This window comes from Numida meleagris, chromosome 1 (genome assembly GCF_002078875.1).
Source record: "Numida meleagris isolate 19003 breed g44 Domestic line chromosome 1, NumMel1.0, whole genome shotgun sequence".
Classification (NCBI taxonomy): domain Eukaryota; kingdom Metazoa; phylum Chordata; class Aves; order Galliformes; family Numididae; genus Numida; species Numida meleagris.
This window is the reverse complement of record NC_034409.1, coordinates 35,873,725-35,893,846: the sequence shown is the minus strand read 5'-3', so window position 1 is coordinate 35,893,846 and position 20,122 is coordinate 35,873,725. Positions and strand designations below refer to the sequence as shown.

The following is a 20,122-nucleotide window of genomic DNA, read 5'->3' as shown; positions in this document are numbered from 1 at the left end:
GTAATTCTCTACCAGAACCAGAATAACTTTAATCCCGAGCACCCCACTGATCTCACAGATAGGAAGGCCACACTATCACCAACAAAAGGAAGGGTGGACCATGCAGCTGAAGGAGAAGTCATACTTCTTGTCTGGCAACTGGTCGTACTTTGATGGTTTTAAAGAAGCCATGAAAACAGTGTCATGATCATGTAAAGAGACACTGCAGGGATCTCCTGAAACGCATCATCTTGTGTACCACTTTTACAGACACCTACAGAAGACCTATGGGAAAAGAAATAGGGCTGTAGCCTCTGAAACTGCTTCCTTCCAACTAACTTTATGCAAAATTAAGGTCATATAAAAACACAGTTATGTATGCAAAGTAAAATTTCAAGCAAACACTAAAATCTGTTTAAACGTAGGGGAAAATAAGGTTTTTATAAAAAGCATAATAGTTCAGTTTCAAGATAAACAACAGTATTGGTATGACTCACAAATCTAAACTTATACAAGCAGCGTGCTGGCACTCTGCAACTCCTAGCAGTGCAATTTTTAACACCCACTAACACAGCAGTTCAAGTGTCAAAAATTCTGCAGAAATATTGTTTCAGAAGTTCCTAAATATTTAGGAACGGGAACGGCAACCATTTACCCAGCACGGCTTTTGTTTTAAAAAGAAAATAAAAATCAACTTACTTTGACAACGTTAAAATAAGAACATAAAACTTCACTTGAGCATACAAGTCAAGATTAAACTTCTGACATTTAAGTCATTTCATCTGACTGACAGAAGTCATTCCTATTGCTTTTCAAGAAGTCAACACAGATGTCAAGCACCCTCACCAACTCCCCACTGCCCAACTCAGCAGTAAATTACATTTCTTGTAAACACACAGCATGATACCTCTGGAAGTCTGATTTGCTTAAGAGCTGCAAACAGCAAGACCTTAGTGACTCCCCTCCCTAGGTGATCTGTGTATGTGATGATCAGCATTAAGATTAATTTCAAGTAAGAAGACAAGCTGCAAGTCTTCGCAGTAAGTAACACACTTCGTCCTGGTAGCAAGTCTGATTTCTAATGGCTTCCTTTCACCTTAAAGTTAACATTCAGTAAACTAGAGGGACAGCAGTATGTTTTAAAAGCTTATTACATTACTAAGTATTTCAAGTTAAAAGGATATCTTTGAAATGATAACTAAGTATTGTTTGAAAATATTTTGGCAGTCGAACAGAATCTCCAAAGAATAGCCCAAGCTTTAACTCAATTATCCTTTTACAAGAATTGTGGTTTGAGAAAACACAACAACTTCATAAACATAATAATCACTAAGAGTAATAGCCTTTGGCAACAATGTTCCAAAGCAAGTTTGGGTATTCCAAGATAAACCATGAAAATGTGTGTCTCAGACTGTACAAGCAAACAAAACACTTCTGTCAAAGCAACATATTACATCTAGCAATAACCGAATTAGTCAACAAGAATGTTGCAGAAACTGCAACCCAGAATCTGCAAAAGCTACTTTATGGTTAAGAACAGAAACAGAAAAGAACTGGAGAAAAGTTGGTGTTGCAGAAGTAGTGTGAAATAATCATGACGCTACTTTACAGTGCATGTAAATCCCAGATATTCTGTCCATTTATTGCAATTTCTTCTTCTACACTGGAAGACACTTTCTCCCAAACAAAGCACAGAATTTACTCACCCCTGCGTAATAATACTGAAGAAACGGTGAACACAACTTAGAACTAAGAAACTTGATAAAACACATGCTAAGACAATCATTATATATTATATATCATTATAATGCAGACCTTACATGCAGTAGATGATAATAAGCAGGTTCAACAAAGGCAAGCATCCCAAATGTAGAACATGCTAAAATTCAAGCTTCTTCCTGCTGATTCCCAGTCCCCTTTTCTTATCAAGTCCCACTCAATCCCTTAAGTTCTTCCACTGCCCTACCCTTCGAAGCTCCAGCAAGGTCTGGTTCTGCGCCTGCATCTCATGAGTTTTCTGTAATGTATGATCACTGTAACACACCTGTTATTTACCTATTCTAAAGACGATGCATGCTTTGATGCTGTTGTACAACTTCACATCAATTATTTAACTCTTCATATACATCCAAGGTTACGAACCTAACATCCCTAGGCTCTTTCAAACAAACAACCCATTTATGCTGACTAGCTGAAAGTGCAGATTAATTTCTGCACGTTATTCCATAAACTACAGTATGAGAAAACTGTATTTTATAATTTAAAAATAAATACTACTTTAGTGTCTGGAAGAAAGAACATTACACAAAGTACACGTTTCATTGGAAGGAAAAAGGACTTTTAATATAGGCTATTTCAGTTACCCTATATGTTTATACGCACCATATAGACATACACCATACATATATATATATATATGCATAACACTGCAAGAGATAGGGCAGCAAAATGCAGTGCAGAAGGGAAAACAAACAGTTGGAAAACTTTTAAATAATATAGTGTGGAACCACAGCCAGAACATATTCATCCCCTGCTTGTGCTGTGCCAGCAGCTGGAAGGCTGTGGTATGCTGCGAGCAGGGCTCCTGTCAGACTGAAACCTGCCTGGTGCTGCACACGTACAAATCTGCTGCTGCAGCAGAAACGCCAACCAGCTCCCCAAACAGCGGGGTCACTAAGAAGTTAGTTTATTTACAAGAAAGGATGAGAGAAACAGAATATGAGAATTCCAGTTCCTAGGAAGGAATGGGGAGAGAAAGACTGATCGTAGTGCGCAGCTGTTACAAAGCAACTAAGTCCTTTCTGTACCATGAAACAAAGTTACACTTTTTGTTTTAAAGCCCTCATAAACAATTTGCTTCTCTGTAAGTAGTAAAAAGCCTAAGTTTATAAATAGCTTGTAAATGTTAGATTCAACTCCAAATTTACGAATGGAGGAAGCTCTGTCCCCCGGTATCCAATTCATCAAGGCACGCCAGATGACGTTTTCCTATGTGCCTCTTACTTCTAAAGTTGGTCTAAAGTTTCAATGATTTCAAATCATAGAGGCAGATAAAAGAGCGGAAGCTGATCAAGCCCCTTTGTTATCAGCCAAAATACATTAGTTCCTGTAGGTCATAACCAGTTTCTAGATGTACCTTTCAGGACGGATGGATCGTTTGAGGTCTGTAACTGTGCAGAAGGAAAACTCATTATGTTATCTGCAATCAGGGAAATGTAGGAGAAATACAAAGTTTTCCCTTCAGAAATTTTGTCTGTTCCAATTCCTCTTCACACAAATCACTCCCAAATTGCGTTTAACATTACGTATATACAGTTTAGATAAAAAGAGCTTTTATCTGCTTTTATTGTCTCCAGGGCTGAGCTCAGTAGAACAATGATCCACTGTCCCCCTGTAAATCACTCCAGCTTGTCAAAAAGTCTCTAATGAAGGAAAGTACTGCAAGAAGGAGCATTAATAATTTAATGCTCAAAACATGCAGCAAGTTTGACTAGTGTATACATCATTATAGCGTGAATGTGCTGATCAGCCTACCTTACTGCTCACTCCCTTTGCACTGCAGACAAGCCCCAGATGTGCCTCAGATACAGCCCTGATTCTCCAACCACAAGCAATCAAGCTGGGTCATTCCCACCACAGCTGCTGCTGAACAGTCATTAACACCTCCAGAATAATTATTTAATCTGTCGTCATCTCAATCAAATATGGCGAACTCTCCCTGAAGTCCATGAGCTGATCAACTGGTTCCACACAGCCCCACACCACCTCCTGCAGATGTCTGCAGACAGTCCTGACACACTCATCCACTTATAAAGGGGACCATAAGCACATGAACATCCTTAACTTTCCCCATTCTAATAGCCCTACCCCAGCTGTACCATTTTTACCCTATTCCATCTAGAAAAACAATTCTTTGCTGCTGAGGTGATGCTCATTTTCTTATGGGTATGCCAACCGTTGCAACCGGTGTACTGAAATGATAGCTGATTTCGTCAATCTTTTGTGCATCACAGCTTCTCTGTTGGTCATCAGACAGCCCAGGGAACAACCACCTCAAAAACCCCAAACTCAGCCTAGTGCCCGTGTGGCACTGGACACAACGCATGTGAGTTTCCTGAGAACCACGTACAGTTGATGCTGCCCACTAGTTTAGCTACACATGCAAATGCCTCTGTCGTGTCACTATCACAGATTTATGCCATTAGTAGTGACGTACCTTAGATGAAGTGTGTCTTTTAGACTAGTAATAGCTAGCAAGAGATGAAAAGAAAAAAAATACTAAAATACATGTATAAACACACAAAACATACAAGATGTGCACAAAAAATCCCAGAGCATCACAAAACCCACAGGTACAGTCGACTACATTAGGTGCGGGTCGATAACCATCGCTTCTAGGGAAGCATTCAGACCTTTCCTGGAACCAAAAGGAAGTTCTGGGAAGCAGCAACCAACATCAGGCAGGAGCTGATGCATACGGTTCACTGCGCTCCCAAGGTGCCAGCCGTGCCTCACACAGGAGGCAAACACTGATCCACTCACACATCAGCACTACACTGCTGCAGAGCACAGCGCAGCCTTTTAAAACAGCAATCTGCAAGGCAGGCTGTAAAATGACTTAGAAACAGTTTGGTCATCCATGTACAAGGCAGTTGTGCAAAGCAAACAGAAGAAAAAGGTGCCCTAGCTGTCCCAAGCTGCGCTGTCTCTGTTTCTAGTTTAGAACGAAAACCAACTACTGACAGCCAGCTGAACCATCAGCGCTTCACCCAGCTTGGTTTTAGTCTCACTGGTAGCTTAAAAGCAAAATATTCACAAATATGGATTTGAAACCCAAAGAAATTTTAAATGAAGTCTGTTATTAGGGTTAGCCTATGTCAAACTTTGTAGGAGTTTTCTTACTATCTCCTTACTCCTTCGAGTTTTGCATTATTTTTAAACGTGATGTCCACGAAGTCATAAAAATTCAAACGAAACCCACCCACCTCAATATAGTCCATTTGTAGTGATAGGCAATCAATGATATAACTAAAAAAAATGCCATTCTTCTTGGAATTTATTCACATAATGCACTTACAGTGAACATAAACCACATTTTCTCTCAAATCACAAACAGCTTAACCCACAGTATCTACTATTTGAGGTAAAATACAACAATATTTTTACTGCTCACTAAAGCCCACTCTACTTTATTATTCCATCTTTTCAAGCACTCTTCTGTTTTCCTTCCCTTTTTGTTCTGAAGTCAAGAAAGACAAAAGGGTTTCTGAAGCTACATCCCCCTGATACAGCACACTTGAGAAACTACTTTTCATACGGAACTAATTTAACATCTAACTACTTAAAAGCCTCATTAGTACAGTATTTCACATATTCCTCCTTAGCCGACAGGGAAGTTTCATATACTTCGACCTACAAAAGTTTACACTCTCTTCAGCTCCTGGGTTACGTCCAATTTTTGACAACTCGAACGCCAGCACTTCTACACACTAATGATGGAGCAGAATATAAAGCTGAATGCACACAAATGACACAAGAGAGCTGAAGATTTTCTTTCTATAGAAGAAGAAACATTATCTGTCCCTTCCTCAACTACCCCTCCCCCCAGTAATTTTAGCTATTAATCACCAACAAAACTCCATTAGAAGAGAAAAACCAACACATCTAGGTCACTCATTTTTATGCAGGGCATTGGAAAATAACATGAAAAAATGCTGCCTGCCTCTTCTAGGTTTTTTTAACATTAGAAAATAGGTTTTACTTCAAAAATGTATATTTTCTTGAAAATTTTCTAGAATTTCATGTAACCATGCACTACAGTAGTTCATAAAAACTACGTCAGTCAATTTCAAAGTAACTAACTACACAATATGTAGCACACAGAAACGAAGACTTTTTTTGGTGCAGAAGTCTAAAACTGCATATTTCATGTACAATATCCCATTTGCTCCAGTACTAAAACTTATGCTGAAGGCAGAACATTTCATAAAAACATAAGGTACAATCCCTAATGCTCTGCTCACTGGGTAAGACAGTGTAAGAGCCAACCCACCCAGGGCACCACTACAGCTAGGCATCTCAGAATCAAAGTGGGAGCACTTGGATGGCTGTATCACACAAGAACAAGTTAGTATCACTCTACTTATTAGCATAAAAGTAGTCAAGGTTTAATTATTTTATATAATCTTTCTCGAGAAGACACTACTTCTCATGAAGAACTCCAAGTCGCAGCTACACAGGTTTACTCCTCTTCAGACATCTTCCTACTCCAAACCACAAAGAACCCACCTGCATTCTGGCTCTCCTTCATTCCTACAGAGTTTAAAAGCAATATATTGCAAATTGATTGGCATATAAATTTGCACCTATTTTTCCTACAGACCTTGCTAAGTTTTCTCACCTGTAGTTACATGAGAAGTCAAAACATTAAGCAGAATCTTAAAAAAAAAAAAGTCACTCAAAATCGTGCTCCAATCTATGTAACAATAGATAAGAGCAGCAGAAGCTATCAGAGGTATGATGTGAACATAAAACCCGATATAACTGCTGAACAATTGATTTTTTACATGCTTGTTTTTGTGAACCCTAAAACTTTAATATCTAAGCTGGGGCACAACCAATCCAAAGCTGCTCTAGGCTGAGCTCCAGGGAAAGTCAGAGATATTTAAGTCCTTTGCAGGGAAGACAAGATGGGGACAGGCTGTACCATAAATAAGCATTACTGATTTATTTTTATGTTAGCAACGAAGAACTCACAAAAAATGCTAAATGGGTATGGTATCAGCATAATCAAACCTTCAGAAAGGTGTTTTTGTTTTTAAATTCCATACTATTAACAATATTAAGCTATGTTCTACAGTAGCATAAAACTTACAGAAACACACACTTTGAAGCAAGTCGCATCCATTTAACAAACAGGACTAAACATTACAGGTGACTTAATACATACAAACTCTTCAAAAGAAGTAAATTTAAACTTTGCAGACACATGAAATTGTGCTGTACAGGATCAATTTAGAAAGATTTAACAGGACAAGGAACTCTGAAGCAGGAAGAAATAAATATTTATTAAGCAAACAAACTGACACTTATGGATGAAAGTCACAGTAAAAGAAAACACATATGTGAAGGTCAGATGATCCACATTCACTGCAGGCACAGAAAATCCAAGATAAATAACTTAAAACTTCAGATTTTGAAGGGCAGCTTGTTACCCTTTAATAGTAGAAATGTTTCAAGATCCTTAGTGGCCATAAGTATCTGAAAATAACAGCCATAATATATACTTACGCTGGAAGAGTCTTAGAGAAACTAGAAGCTTATCTAAGTTTCTGGCATATGTTGCGCCTCTAAGACAAAACAAACACTGCTCCAGAACTGAAGACCTAAAAGCCAATCTGAGAATGTTTTCCCCACTTTTGTTTTCAAAACAGGTTCTGGAACTTGGAGGAGGGGGAATGTAAGCACTGGGTAAGAAAGGTTTACTCATCCACTTGCCTACCTGAAAAAGGAGGAGTGGGGGCAGGGGCAAAGGAAAATAGTTTCAAGTCTATGTAGCACATTCCCCTCTTCCCTTCCTGTATACATTCTTTTCTAGTCCAGCAGCTTTTAAGAATGAAGCATTATCTAGAGTTGCAGGACTGCCTGACTGGCATGTGTTACTCAAGATTTCTCTAAACGTAGGCCTAACAATATTACAATACTAAATAAATACCACAGAATCATAGAATGGTTTGGGTTGGAAGGGACCTTTAAGACCACCTAATTCCAACCCCCCTGCTATAGGCAGGGACACCTCCCTCCAGACCAGGTCGCTCAAAGTCCCATACAGCCTGGCCATAAAATTCAGTGCTTAGAGAACAATTTATTGGATAACACTGAATATAACGTTAGCTTGTTCGTTACTATTTGAGATCTAAAATGTCCCAGCCAAATGTAGTAACAAAGATAAATGGAATGGCATCCTTCCCAGCCAAACTGCAAATACAGAGGATGCTCTCTGACAAATCAATGTCATAGCCTAAAACATATACAGTAAATGAAGATAAGAAAAGAGACATTCACATTCACACAGAGCATCCACACATTTGCCAGTTAAATGCTTTTAGGAATCTTAAAGGAGGGGCTAATCATTTCGGAGTAAGACTATCTCCAAGCTAGCTACACAAACATCACATGGACTGATGCAAAACTTTCAGCTTACTTTGGCATTGATCTTGGTGCACCTAATAAAACTAACACTAGAGCTGCCACTGTTCTTTCACAGTTGTTGCTGTATAAATTGATGAGCAATACATAAGCTGCGCTCTCAACTTCAAGGCCGGGAAGGCTACTCAGTGGGCTTTAGGAGAACAAAACACAAGGCAGCTGCTATGACTCAGAAGTGATTCATGACAATTTAATTCTACCACTCTAGAACTTTTCAAAGACAGGTACAGCAAGCCGAAGTAGTTAAACCATTGCAATCATATCTGAAAGCAAAGTCGAAACATTCAATAGGGAAAGTCACTTGTGGCCCAATTCTCCATGAGACATGAAAAAATATTTAGGAGTCAACTGGCTTCTATTTATTAAAAAAGGAAAAAAAGAAAAAAAAGATTGCTTCTGCTGAAATCAATTTCAGCTCTGCAGTAAGCATGGCATTTAGTGCTATGTTTACTGCAGGTTTAATTCCGTTTGTGTACCATCTAAAGAAAAGCTCCAGACTACAATAGGTTTGTCTTACCCAAAAAACTTTTTCATCCGCAGTAAAGAATATTTACTAACTGAAATCACATACAAAGACTGCAAAATCCAACACTGTACTCCCACAGCAAAGTTTGAAGTGCATCACTAATGCTTCTTTCCAACTGCAGAGTAAGGAAGTACAGCCATCAGACAAGAGAATGAAATCTCTTGCAATGAATGCAATGTAATTTTCATAGGTCTGTATATTTTTATTCATTTTTAATAGGAAGGCAGCATGCATCCCTGCTAGCTTCAGTAGATAAAATAGTAGATAGTTCATCTGTATAGGCAGAGACACAATTGAAGGGTAGTGTAATAACCCAAAGTCGTTTTCTCTAGTACTAGCATTAACATATATTACGTATGATAATACTTAGAAGTTTCCTAAATCAAAGTGAAGGATATGCCACAGTACATAAGTGAAGAGGCAGACCGTGAGCAGCAAGGCAAAGGCAGAATATAATGTGGAAATACAAGATGCAGATTTTTCAGACTCAAAGACAACTAACACAGACTTGATGAGAGAAATCAGCAGTCAGGCAGACTACTGAAACATCTTACCAGCTGTACCTTACACAGATGGCAGAGATGTGAATTTCAGGAGAGGAGGGAGGAGGCCTTTGAAGTACTCCAGATGACAGATATGGGTCTAAACTTCGTTTGTTAAGACCAAAAAAGAAAACGCATTCTTGGGAGATGTTGTTTGGACAAGGAAAAAAGACAGGAATTAAATTTGACTGTGGATTGAAGGAGAAGGAAAAAAAAAAAGAGGGCAACTCCCTAACTACTGCCCTGGGCGACAGAGGATTATAGTGCTGTCAGCAGCATTGCAGAGAGCAAATGAGTTAAGTTAGAGAGAGATGATAATGAGCTCCAAGACATTCAAAATGTTTATGATAATAAAAAACACTGCCAGGAAATGCAGGGCTGAGTGAAGGCACACAGAGCCACGAAACTCCACAAAGAAACGCGGTAAGCTAAATCAAGGAGGTAAGATGCAAGCTGCCCATAAATGCTGCACACGGCGGGATTACAGGGAGCAGGACGACAGAAGATGCCTATAGCAACGGGTCCCTTGCCCCCTCCTTGTCCCCAACCCAAACCTCGTCCCACAGCCTGGCAAGCTTCCACGTGTCCTATCTTCTCCTACTGCCATCAAACTAAAGCAGCTCCTGGCTGTACGCTTTCTAAAAGCACAACTACGCTTGGAAAATGTAAATACGAGTTTTGGCTGTATACTGTACTACCTGAGAGATGTATGATAACTATTCCTATTACAATTATAGCAGCCACTTAAAAGGAAATGTTTATTTTAAATAAAATAAAGCCTTTAATCTAATTAGACGCTTTAAACAGTGCTTGAATTTCTGAAAAATACAGTCAGATACAAGGAAAAACCTACGAAGAGCATGATACCCCCTGCTTCTAAGGGCTGGTTGAAAAGGCTAAACCTCCTGGGTGATAACAAGGAATAAAAGAAGGCCACTTGAGTTTCAGTATCTTTATTTTTAATTATTAAACAAAACAACAATAACCATGCCTATACAAAAATAAAGAGAGATGTGTGTGTGTGTGTGTGTGTGTGTATAAAAACCAAACCCAACTAACAGTCTCCAAGACGTCAGAATAATCGTAACATATGTCCCTGGAGAAGCAGCCCTCCCCGTGTTTGCTTGGTATCTTAATTTGCCTTTGGTTTCAAAATCCTGTGCTTGCCAAGAGCTATTCCTTTCAAAACCTCAGGAATTCCATTACTAGTTTTAAGCTAAATTAAAGGAAAATAGAAGCATTCAACGCATGGCAGAAGTATGCACACAGTGTTTGTTGATACTCATAAATAGACTGAAAAATTTCAACGTCTGAAGGATAACTGCTGCACAGTCAGCTCTGTTTCTGCTGCACAACTATGTAAAAAACTGCCACTGTCATCTCAGAAAAGCTCAGCACAAGATACACTGCTATCAAAATGGAACACAGTTTGCACTTGATCATTCATTTTTCACTCAAAGCTTATACGTAAACCAGTTTGTTTTTCTGCAGAAGACAGCGGGAGTTTCCCATGTAAAGCTGCTGCTTCATCATCTCCAATGGGGAAAAGATGGCATCATATGCTAAGGAACAGCAAAACAAGTCAACTCGCTGCCCTGCCAAATATCTGACAAATTATGAAACCAACACATTCCCTCTCAGAAATACATTACCGCATGCTACTACAAAAAAAGAAAAGTACTACGTACAAGGACAAAAGTTCATAAAAACTTCATATTTTCATCTAATATTGTTCATCTTTGCACTGTTCAGATAACAAACACAGTGTTACCACAATCGTTTTTACTGACTGGCTTACGGTAACACTGCGATGTCCCCAGCTGCATGCCGTGCCAGGTGTCACACCAATGCACAAGGCAACATCTCTGTCCAAAGAAAATCTGCCTGAAAGATGACTGACTGTCTGATGCGGGGAGGTAAATCCCAGCGGCTAAGAACCACTTTGTGGTTGCAGGAATTCAGTGGACCTGTCCAATGACGTTTTGCACCTTCCACCAGAAATACGGGAATTCAGGTACCAGCACACTGCACAGAGAGGCTATTCTCTCCTTGCAAAGGCAGGAAATTAAAGCAACTTTTCACCACTGAGTCAGCACACAGTAACGGGTCAGTGGTTTACAGCAACCGTCACCACCATAGGAATGACAACAGCAGCATCTCAATGCTGCCAGGACCAAAATCATTAGGAAGAGAAGCCAAGGGAAAGAAGTCTGATCCTCTGACTCAAAGTGCTAAAGGCAACCCGGTCTCTTCCAAATTCAGAGTAAGACCAGAACTCCTCTCACTTTTCCAGATTGCCCACTAGTCCTCACAGACATCTCATATACGATTTCTGAATCAGAACTGCCTGAATGGAAAAGGCGTACAAGAAAAAGCTGTAAAGCAAGAAATACCCAAGGGTAGCTTTGATGTAAGATACGCACTTATCATAAACAAAGAAAAAGAAAAAGGATAAGCTAAAACATACATCTGGTACCTCTGGTAAAATCTCGGTTCAAAAACCTACCAACACAGAGGTGTTTCCACCAACAGCCAGCACTGGATAAGAACCTTTACAGCAGAAGGAAGGAAACAAGAGGTCCTACAAGAGGAGGTGGCAGGTCTGCTAACTGTGGCAGATTCTGGAATTTGAAGCAAAGGCAACCACGGCAGCAACAGCATGCATCATAACTGCGTTCTGCCTGCAGTAACCTGGAGGAACAGGTCAAGAAATGTTTAGATACAGCGTTGAGGGACACGGTTTAGTGGGGTTATTGGTGGTGGGTGGATGGTTGGACTAGGTGATCTTGTAGGTCTTTTCCAACCTAGCTGATTCTATGATTCTATGAACACATTCTGTAACACAGCTATTAGTCTTTGTCAACCGAGATCCAGGCAAAAAGTTTGGGGATTATCCTGGGCCACCTGAGAGTCAGCAGCAGAGTGAGCACAGCTCACGCAGCAAGAACCTCAGCGCCCTCCAGATGGATGTGAAAGCATTCCAGGAGAATAAATAGGACGTGAAACTAAAGGATTCAGAAACAAGGGAAGGAAACAGTAATCACGACAACGCTTCCACTAATTAGAAAAGAATACATATAGTCAATCCCAAATATGCAGTAATCGTGACATTTTATTGTGTAAACATCAGAAAAAAAAGTTATTAGTTCTCTTATTAAAGCAATTTCAAGCCTGAGGGAAAGACTGAAATTCTGGAGAATCACATGGCTCCAGGAAGATGGGCCTTAACAAAGAGTGAACTAAATCAGCTGTTGTGATTGCTGCCACCCAGACAGAGGCAGTGAAGAGGAATCTGAAGAGAGTGCTTTTCTGGAGAATGCTTGACATGCACGCACACACACACACACACACACACACACAGACGCTTACGTACTTACATTAGGAGCAACCACACACCGGTTTATAATCAGTTCAGGTCTGAAATGAAAGCTTGCATACTGCTGTGATTACACAGAAGGGGCAACAAAAAAAAAAAAAAAAGAATTGATGCTTAAGAGTGGACAATGCAAAGCCTGCTACGTTATGCCTGCTCTTGTATCACTTCTGCACAACTCAAACAACATGTGCCTATGCTGCACGGAATTACACCTCTGCATAGCAGTTTTCAGCCAATAGCTCTTCAAATGGCTTAGATGAAGAACGATGTTATTTAGTAGCAGTCAAAACCAACACCCATTAAAACGGCTTCAGAAAATGAGACTAAAATGCTACAGGTAAATAACCTTTTCCATCAGGCACTGCTGCCCGCGCTTACTGCCATTCATTCAAGAGAGGGGATCATTTGTAGAGATCTGCAACAGCAGGAATCACAGAAGGGCACACGCATCCACTTTGGGGAAAGTTCACTGAGGTGACAGCCCAGTGAAGGCAAGCAGAGCTAATGCTGCCCTGTGCTGCTCAGTGTGCCCCAGGCAGGCAGCGCTGCTAACAGCTTCTGTACTGGGGAGGATCAACAGGCACAGCAAGCTATGGCAGAGCAGCAGGGACAAATGGCTGGGGGACACAATCTCTAAAATTTTCACAGATGTTTGCAAAAAGCAATGCCTATCCTTATCCTGAAGCATTAAGCAAAACTTCTGTTATAGCCTTGAAGTCTTAAGACAGAGTTGGAAAACCACTAAGCATTGCCTCGTCACTTAGACAGAAGAATCACATGCTGCCTCCTGGGAAACCGTCTGAAGTTAACAGCATTAAGTCTCAGGTCAGCCTCAGCATTTTCATCGTTTGTTGTTATTGCTGTTCAATTTACTTATTACTGCAGAATATCCCGCGGGTTTCTTAGCACATGCTGATAAATATCTTCTTTTCTCAGTCTTTTTTATATTTAAAAACTCAATACACACACAACAAATTCCTTGTCTCAAGAACCTGATGGATGAACAGCAGTTATAAGCAGGAGCATATTTTTTCCATTAACTATCACTAAATTAAACAATAGATACCAAGTAAAAATAGAAAAAAAAAAAGGCATTGGTATACAAAACAGCAAGATTCTTCCCTCAAAATCCCTTCAAAGTGCATAATGAAATCAGTCACACTGCCACGGATTAAGGGGTCTTAGATTTTAAATACGCTGACAAACCACAACCAAACAATGCATCCAAACCCTCCACATTCAACCCAAGCCCAACCTCACCAAAGTCAGCCAGGCTCAAGCACACTCCAAGCTGGCACAACACGTCCCTGTTACCAGAAACGCGGCCGCACCCCACTCCCCTCAGCACCGTTTGTGCAGCACTGCGCCAGCATCTTCCTTGCCCTGCCCGCCCCATTGGGTGCACTTCGTCCCAGCACGGCACAGGCACCCACCTGTGCCTAGGATGAAGCAGCAGCGAGGGCCTGGGAGCAAACAGGACCGACTGTATTCTCCTATGCTGCAGCTGATCCGTGTCAGCGACACATTCACACCAAGTGGTTGGGTCCCAGTTGAAGTCCCATGGTGCTGGGCACAGGTCAAGGCCCAGGCAGCCCTGCTCTTCCCCCCAGGCACTTGGGTCCCATCGCTGCTTTCACAAAGCACCCAGTTCCAACCTCACCAGGAGCCAGCCCAGGGCATCATCAATTCAAAGTCATAGAATGAATCACAGAATGGTTTGGGTTGGAAGGAACCTTAAAGCACACCCAGTTCCAACCTCCTGCCATGGGCAAGATTGCCATTCACTAGATCTGGCTGCCCAGGGCCCCATCCAGCCTGGCTTCAAACACCCCCAAGGATGGGGCATCCACAACTCCTGGCAGCCCGTTCCAGCACCTCACCCCACTGAAGTCACCCTAAAGAAAAAGCCACTCATTGCCACCAGCTCAGCTCCACAGGCAGGCACTCCCAGCACAAGGGGTGAGCAGGAAACAGGCTGAAAGGTGGAACATCCAGTCGTGATCCACAGCTGATGCTGTGAAACAAACCTGTGTACTGCCCCATTTTATATTTAAATTTGCCACAGCAGCTCAGCGTGATGATTCTAATACATTTCTTTTTGAGTTCAAATGTCAGCATTTTTTAGAAAGCTAAGCAGCCACAGCCCACTTGGGCACAAGCAGCAAGAGGCGGAGCAGGCAGCTGCAGCAGCCAGCTTCACTCCTCATGGGCTGCAAACTGAAGTGTTACGCTAACATAGTAACCATACTTTCACCAGACATTCTTTTATGTATCACTGATTAAAGTGGCCCAGATTTTTTGCATAGTAAGAACACACATGCAATAAAACTAATACAGCCACATTGAATATTATTTCAATTGTAGCTTAACGTTTACAAGGAATTTAAACAATGGTTCAGGCAATTAAAGTGGTCTTGTAAACCTCTCTGCTGAGGAATGAATTTCAGACACCACTCAAAGAGTTGTATTGCTGAAACTGCAAGAGTCAGGGGACACAGAAGTGAATAATGCTGTTTGCAGGATCAGAACCCCTACAAAGCATGGATATCGCTGCTTCCAAGCTGATTTTTGAAAAGTAAATTATTATAAGTAGCAGTACAGACTGACTGTTAGAAATAACCCTGCTAACTTCCAAGCAGTTACATTTATTACTGCATTGTTAGATTTAAAAGGGACCCGTTCCCATGGCAGGTCAGTACATTTGTTTATACCCATCCAGTTAATAGAAGAAATAAATGCAATCATATCAACGTAGCAGACAAGAAGTATCAACCTTGCAGATCAAGAAAGCGGCGATCAAAGTGCAGATTCATACTGACATATCATTAAACCTGTCTTTGCCAGTGCCATCTATTTTCCTACAGTTTATGAAATTCTCCTTTCCTTACAAAGCTGGATTCTTCCACAGACTACCTATTAAGGACTGCACAACCCCTCTTTAGCCAAAGTTTCCTATATGATTAGAAAGCGTTCCAAGTTTCTCTGTAGGAACTATATTGAAATGAGAACAATTTATTTTGACTACAGCTAACCACCAGCATTCAAGACAAGACACCGAACTGGAAAGTGAGCAAAAAGCTATTTAACCAAATATAAATACAACTGCTGGAACGCTGTTTCAACAAGCATTTTCAAAGCATTCTTGATACACAGGCAAATAAACCCAAGGCTTCTCAGTCAAGAAATAATGCTCTTAATCACTTTCCATTTGCAATGCAGCGAATATTTTTGGACCTGAACTGGTGATTCACACTGATACTAATACACATTTCTTATTAAGCAGGCTTCAACACCGCCCGCAGGACGGCTGTGCTGCTTGGATGCACTTGCTAACTGAGGGAAGCAGACAGGGAGCCTTGCTGGCAGTTCTGCTGATGTAGACAAGCAAGCAGATCTGAATCTGGATTCACTGGATCTGAATGTTTCTTCATACCAACCCACTGTTAAAACAGCGATGAATATTTGGAAACGTAGTTTTTCATTTCCCTGAATGCCAATGTATTGCGGAGCCAGCAGTGTGGATAGAATGAGAGTCATACAGAATCACTTTTAATACTAACACCATTAAAGCAAGATAAAATACACATCCATACTTCTTGCTCGTTACACTAAATGCCACTTAGTCACTAACACTGTAAGTAAAAAAGCTAAGAGAAGATTTCAAATACTATTCAAAAGCCATGCAGAAAATAAAAAGGTTTTGTAATGTTTTAAGTATCAAACTGTAGTTGGCAACTTTTCCAACACTTACTTGCACTGATTCACTTTTCAACAGCGATTTCAGCCTCACAGACAGTAACAGCACAGTGTCATCTCCAACCGACTGCCCAGCAGCATTCCTAACCACTTCTCCTCGCGATCACCACCTCTTGTGCTTTGATACTGAGCAGGACGCAGAGACCACGAAGCCGAGAGAGCATCCCAGAGAGCCACGGCTCGGACAGAGAACTAAGCCAGACCGGTGCCGAACCCCCTTTCGACCTCTGTGATCCTCCACATCCACCCCTCCCGCTCTCACAGCGAAAGGACGGGGCCCAACGCGCTGCGGAGCGCGGCCGGGAGCCGGGAGCAGTGGCGGTGTGCCGGGAGCAGCGGCCCAGCGCTTGACAGCTGGCAGGGGACGACCCGTGGCAGCGTGCAGGCCGGGCGCGCACGGCCGCTCCCGCAGCCCGCTCCTGCCCTCGGCAGCCCCCGCCGCCAAGCCGGCCCGGCCGCCTCCGCTTTTGTTCCGAACCCGCTCCGCGCTCGCCCGGCCGCGCTCCCTCCTTCTCTGTCCGCAAGCGGCCCCCGGCCGCAGCCTCCGCCGCCCCGCCCGCCCCGCACCGCACCGCACCGCCGGCCCCGCACTCCGGCGAGGAAGGAGCGCGGCCCCGGCCGCAGGGCAGGGGAGAACGGAGCCGGCCGGGCACCCCGCGAGGCGCGGCCGGGGCAGGGACAGGAGCAGGGGCAGCGTCCGCACCCACCTCCGCCATGAGCCCGCGCCGGCCGCCGAGCCCAGGGCCGGGCCGCCCACCACGGGCGAGAGGCGGCCCCGCGTCCGCGGCGGGGAACGGCGGCGCCTCCCGACAGCGGCGGCGACAGGGCCTCGCTCTGGGCCGGGCTCTGCCGCACAACTTCCGGGGCACGGCGGGAACGCCTTCCGGGCCGGCCCGGCCGCGCCAAGCGCCGCACGGGCTCGCTGCGGCTCGCCTTAGGTCCCTCGGCCGGTGCCGGCTCGCAGGCCGACGGGCGCGGCGGGCCCGGGGCAAGGCGGCCTCGCGGTCCGCAACTGAACGTGAATGTCTCCGTACTTAAGTGTCACACACGCACAAACCGAACGCTTGGCCTGCAGTGACCTGCACAGAGCCCTCACCTTCCTCTGGGGTCGTGCTGGAAGCGCTTCTCTCCCGCTGCGTCCGCCTCCTGCAGTCCTATTCTGGCTCCAGGCCGCCCCACCGGGTAATGCCCAGCTCCCGGTTAGCTCACAGAGCCGCTCCGTGTGTCCTGCCTTCCTAGCAGTGCGTGACTGCTGTTTGGGCTGTTGCGGCCAACTGAAGTCTCTCGTCAGGGAGATGGGAGCACCTTGCCGTGACGGCTTCTCATCTTTTGTCCTCTCCTGACGGCAGCCGCAGCAGTGCTCCCCTACCCAGCTCCCACACCACCTGTACGCGTGTGGGAGCTGGAGAAGCTGAATGCCTTGCAGAGGTTTTCTCCAGCTGCACAAGCTGGAAAGGTGACGATGCCTGCAAGGGAGTGGGAACACAGCTGTGGTTTGGGGTTTGTGCCATAGCAGCTGTTGGCTGCTGTGCATGTGAGCCCGTGCTCTGAGATCTGGATGGAACAAGGATAGGAGATGAGATTTCGCTGTAGTTGGGTCATGTAATGTGAAGGCACTAGCAAACATGGTTATCTGACATGTTGTATGTGCTTTTGTCCCATAAATGTGGCATATCTCATGGGCTACAAAGCAACAAGCTGCTTTGAAGACAGACATCTGCAGCACTGATGTGTCCTTTAGATCCTTCGATATACAGATTTGCCTTTAAGTTGGCTGAGATCGGCTCAGCTGCTATTTCTGGTCTCAAACAGCAAGTCCACATCCATTCAAGTATTACTATATTGCAATTTTCCATAGCCTCCCCAGCAGTGTCTGGATAAGCAGTTAAAAAAGTCTGCACAGCTCTCTTCTGTTGGGTCTTTTATTTTCCTGCTCCTTCTAGCTCTCATCATGCCTTCACCTGCTCATGTAAGCAGCTGCATTTGAACTGTATGTTAAGTTTGGTTCCAGACTGGGTAGCACGTTGTCTCTTTGACAGTTAAGTTCTCCATCTTCTACTGTTTGCTGGTCTTATCTACAATCATTTTTCATCATCCCAACCTGAGATGATTGCATGTCCATCAAGATGCACTGGAGATGCTGTTCTTTCAAGGACTGAACATCTGCTTGCAGATATCTACAAATTATGAGCCAATGTTGCTTTAATTCTTTTGATGGCATCTTCAGTTCTGTTCTAGATCTCTCCAAACTTTCTTTTGCTCAGCTTTGAAATCAGAGACGATTTCTGTTTTTTCAAATATTTCATTATGCTGCTACTAATGCCACCTTTAAAGCTTCTCTGTAAGCAGCTGGCCCATAGCTAAAATTTGCATAGTTACTATTTTAGTAACTAAACATTTCAGTGTTTGCTTGGGCATTTCATATATGACCTTTTAATATACAGTGGCTACTGGAGGTGCTAAATACATGGTTTTCCATGGCAGCAGAATTCATCGTTCTCTAATTCATAACTAGTTTATTTAATTAAACGTTGAGTTAAATGTGTTATTTTTTAATACTACTTAGAACAACTCCTTTATTGATAATGTCACTTTCGCCCCAAATTAAAATTTTCAGGTGAACAACTCCTTTTTATTTAAAAACTAGGAGGCCATAGAAATATTTTGGAAAGACTCAGTCTTTGGAGAAGAAAGGAGATTGAACCACATCGGGTATGCTGTAGCTTGCGCTGCCAGCAGCTCTCATTTCACCATCCTAGTGTCTTTCAGTGTTGGTTCATAGACCCGTATCATTGCAGTTCCAGGACTGTTACAAGAAGGGACCAACACTGTGGGATTTATCATGGAATTTGGACTTAGCAGATTCTTGCTCTTGCCTGTAAACTGTACTAATTCAAGACTATTCAGTTCTATAATCAAGAGAGCAGCCCAATCACATGCAAAATTTTAACAGTAGATTTATCTCGTTAATAAATTTCTCCCTTACTCATCTTGTATTCTTAATGCCTTGGTCTGACAAAGAAGGAACTCCAAGGGAACTGAATGCCAGACTGTGTTTCTGGAGTGTCCTTTCATCTGTTGTTTAGAAATTCGTGGCAATAAACTTGTTAAGAGTATGAAGAGAAGAGTTTCTTCCTCAAAACAACTTTGGAATCTATCCCATTTCATGCACAATTTGTCTTCTCTAGTGGGAAGCCCTTTCTGATCAGTGCGAGATGTGTATAATTCAGCATCGATACTGATCAAAGCCTTAAAGTATTTTTGGAGATGGATGCTGATCCACATCCTAAATGTTTCACCTATAAATTGAAACGTAAGAGAGTAAACAGTTTCTCGTAAAAATAAAATTATAGCAACAGCCACATGACAAATCAGAGAATTCGCAGTCATTTTATTTTGCGAGGAAGAAGGCCTTTGATATTGCTATAGGCACCACCTAACTCAGCTGTAGGTGAAGACTGTTACATAATAGTGTCTTTCAGGGTTTGTGACTCAGCAGCAAAAGCATGTTCCTGGCTGAAATGCGGTACAGAAACTCGCTTTCTTTCTCTGTTGTAAGACGCTACCTAGGAGTGCAGTTTTATTCTACCAGTTCCAAAATCCATTTGACACCAACAAAAACTTATTTAAAAACAAACAAACAAACAAACAAAAAAAAACAAAACCAAAAAAACCAGAGTCTATAGCAAACATTTCAGGAGCTGGAAAACAGATTTACAAAGAGAGAGCGCGGGA

General features: G+C 42.6%; 1 protein-coding gene across 3 annotated transcripts in view; it reads right to left on the bottom strand.

Annotated features, from left to right (window-relative positions):
• Window positions 1–17,640, bottom strand: part of FRS2 (fibroblast growth factor receptor substrate 2) — a 52,555-nt gene extending 34,915 nt beyond the window's left edge. The window contains exon 1 of one of the 3 annotated variants that reach the window (XM_021385143.1): window positions 17,484–17,640. The gene's annotated coding sequence lies outside the window, so the exon portion shown is untranslated. Of the gene's footprint in view, window positions 1–11,761; window positions 11,846–17,094; window positions 17,231–17,483 lie in introns of those variants that run through there. The other 2 variants (XM_021385138.1, XM_021385139.1) reach the window with 2 other exon arrangements.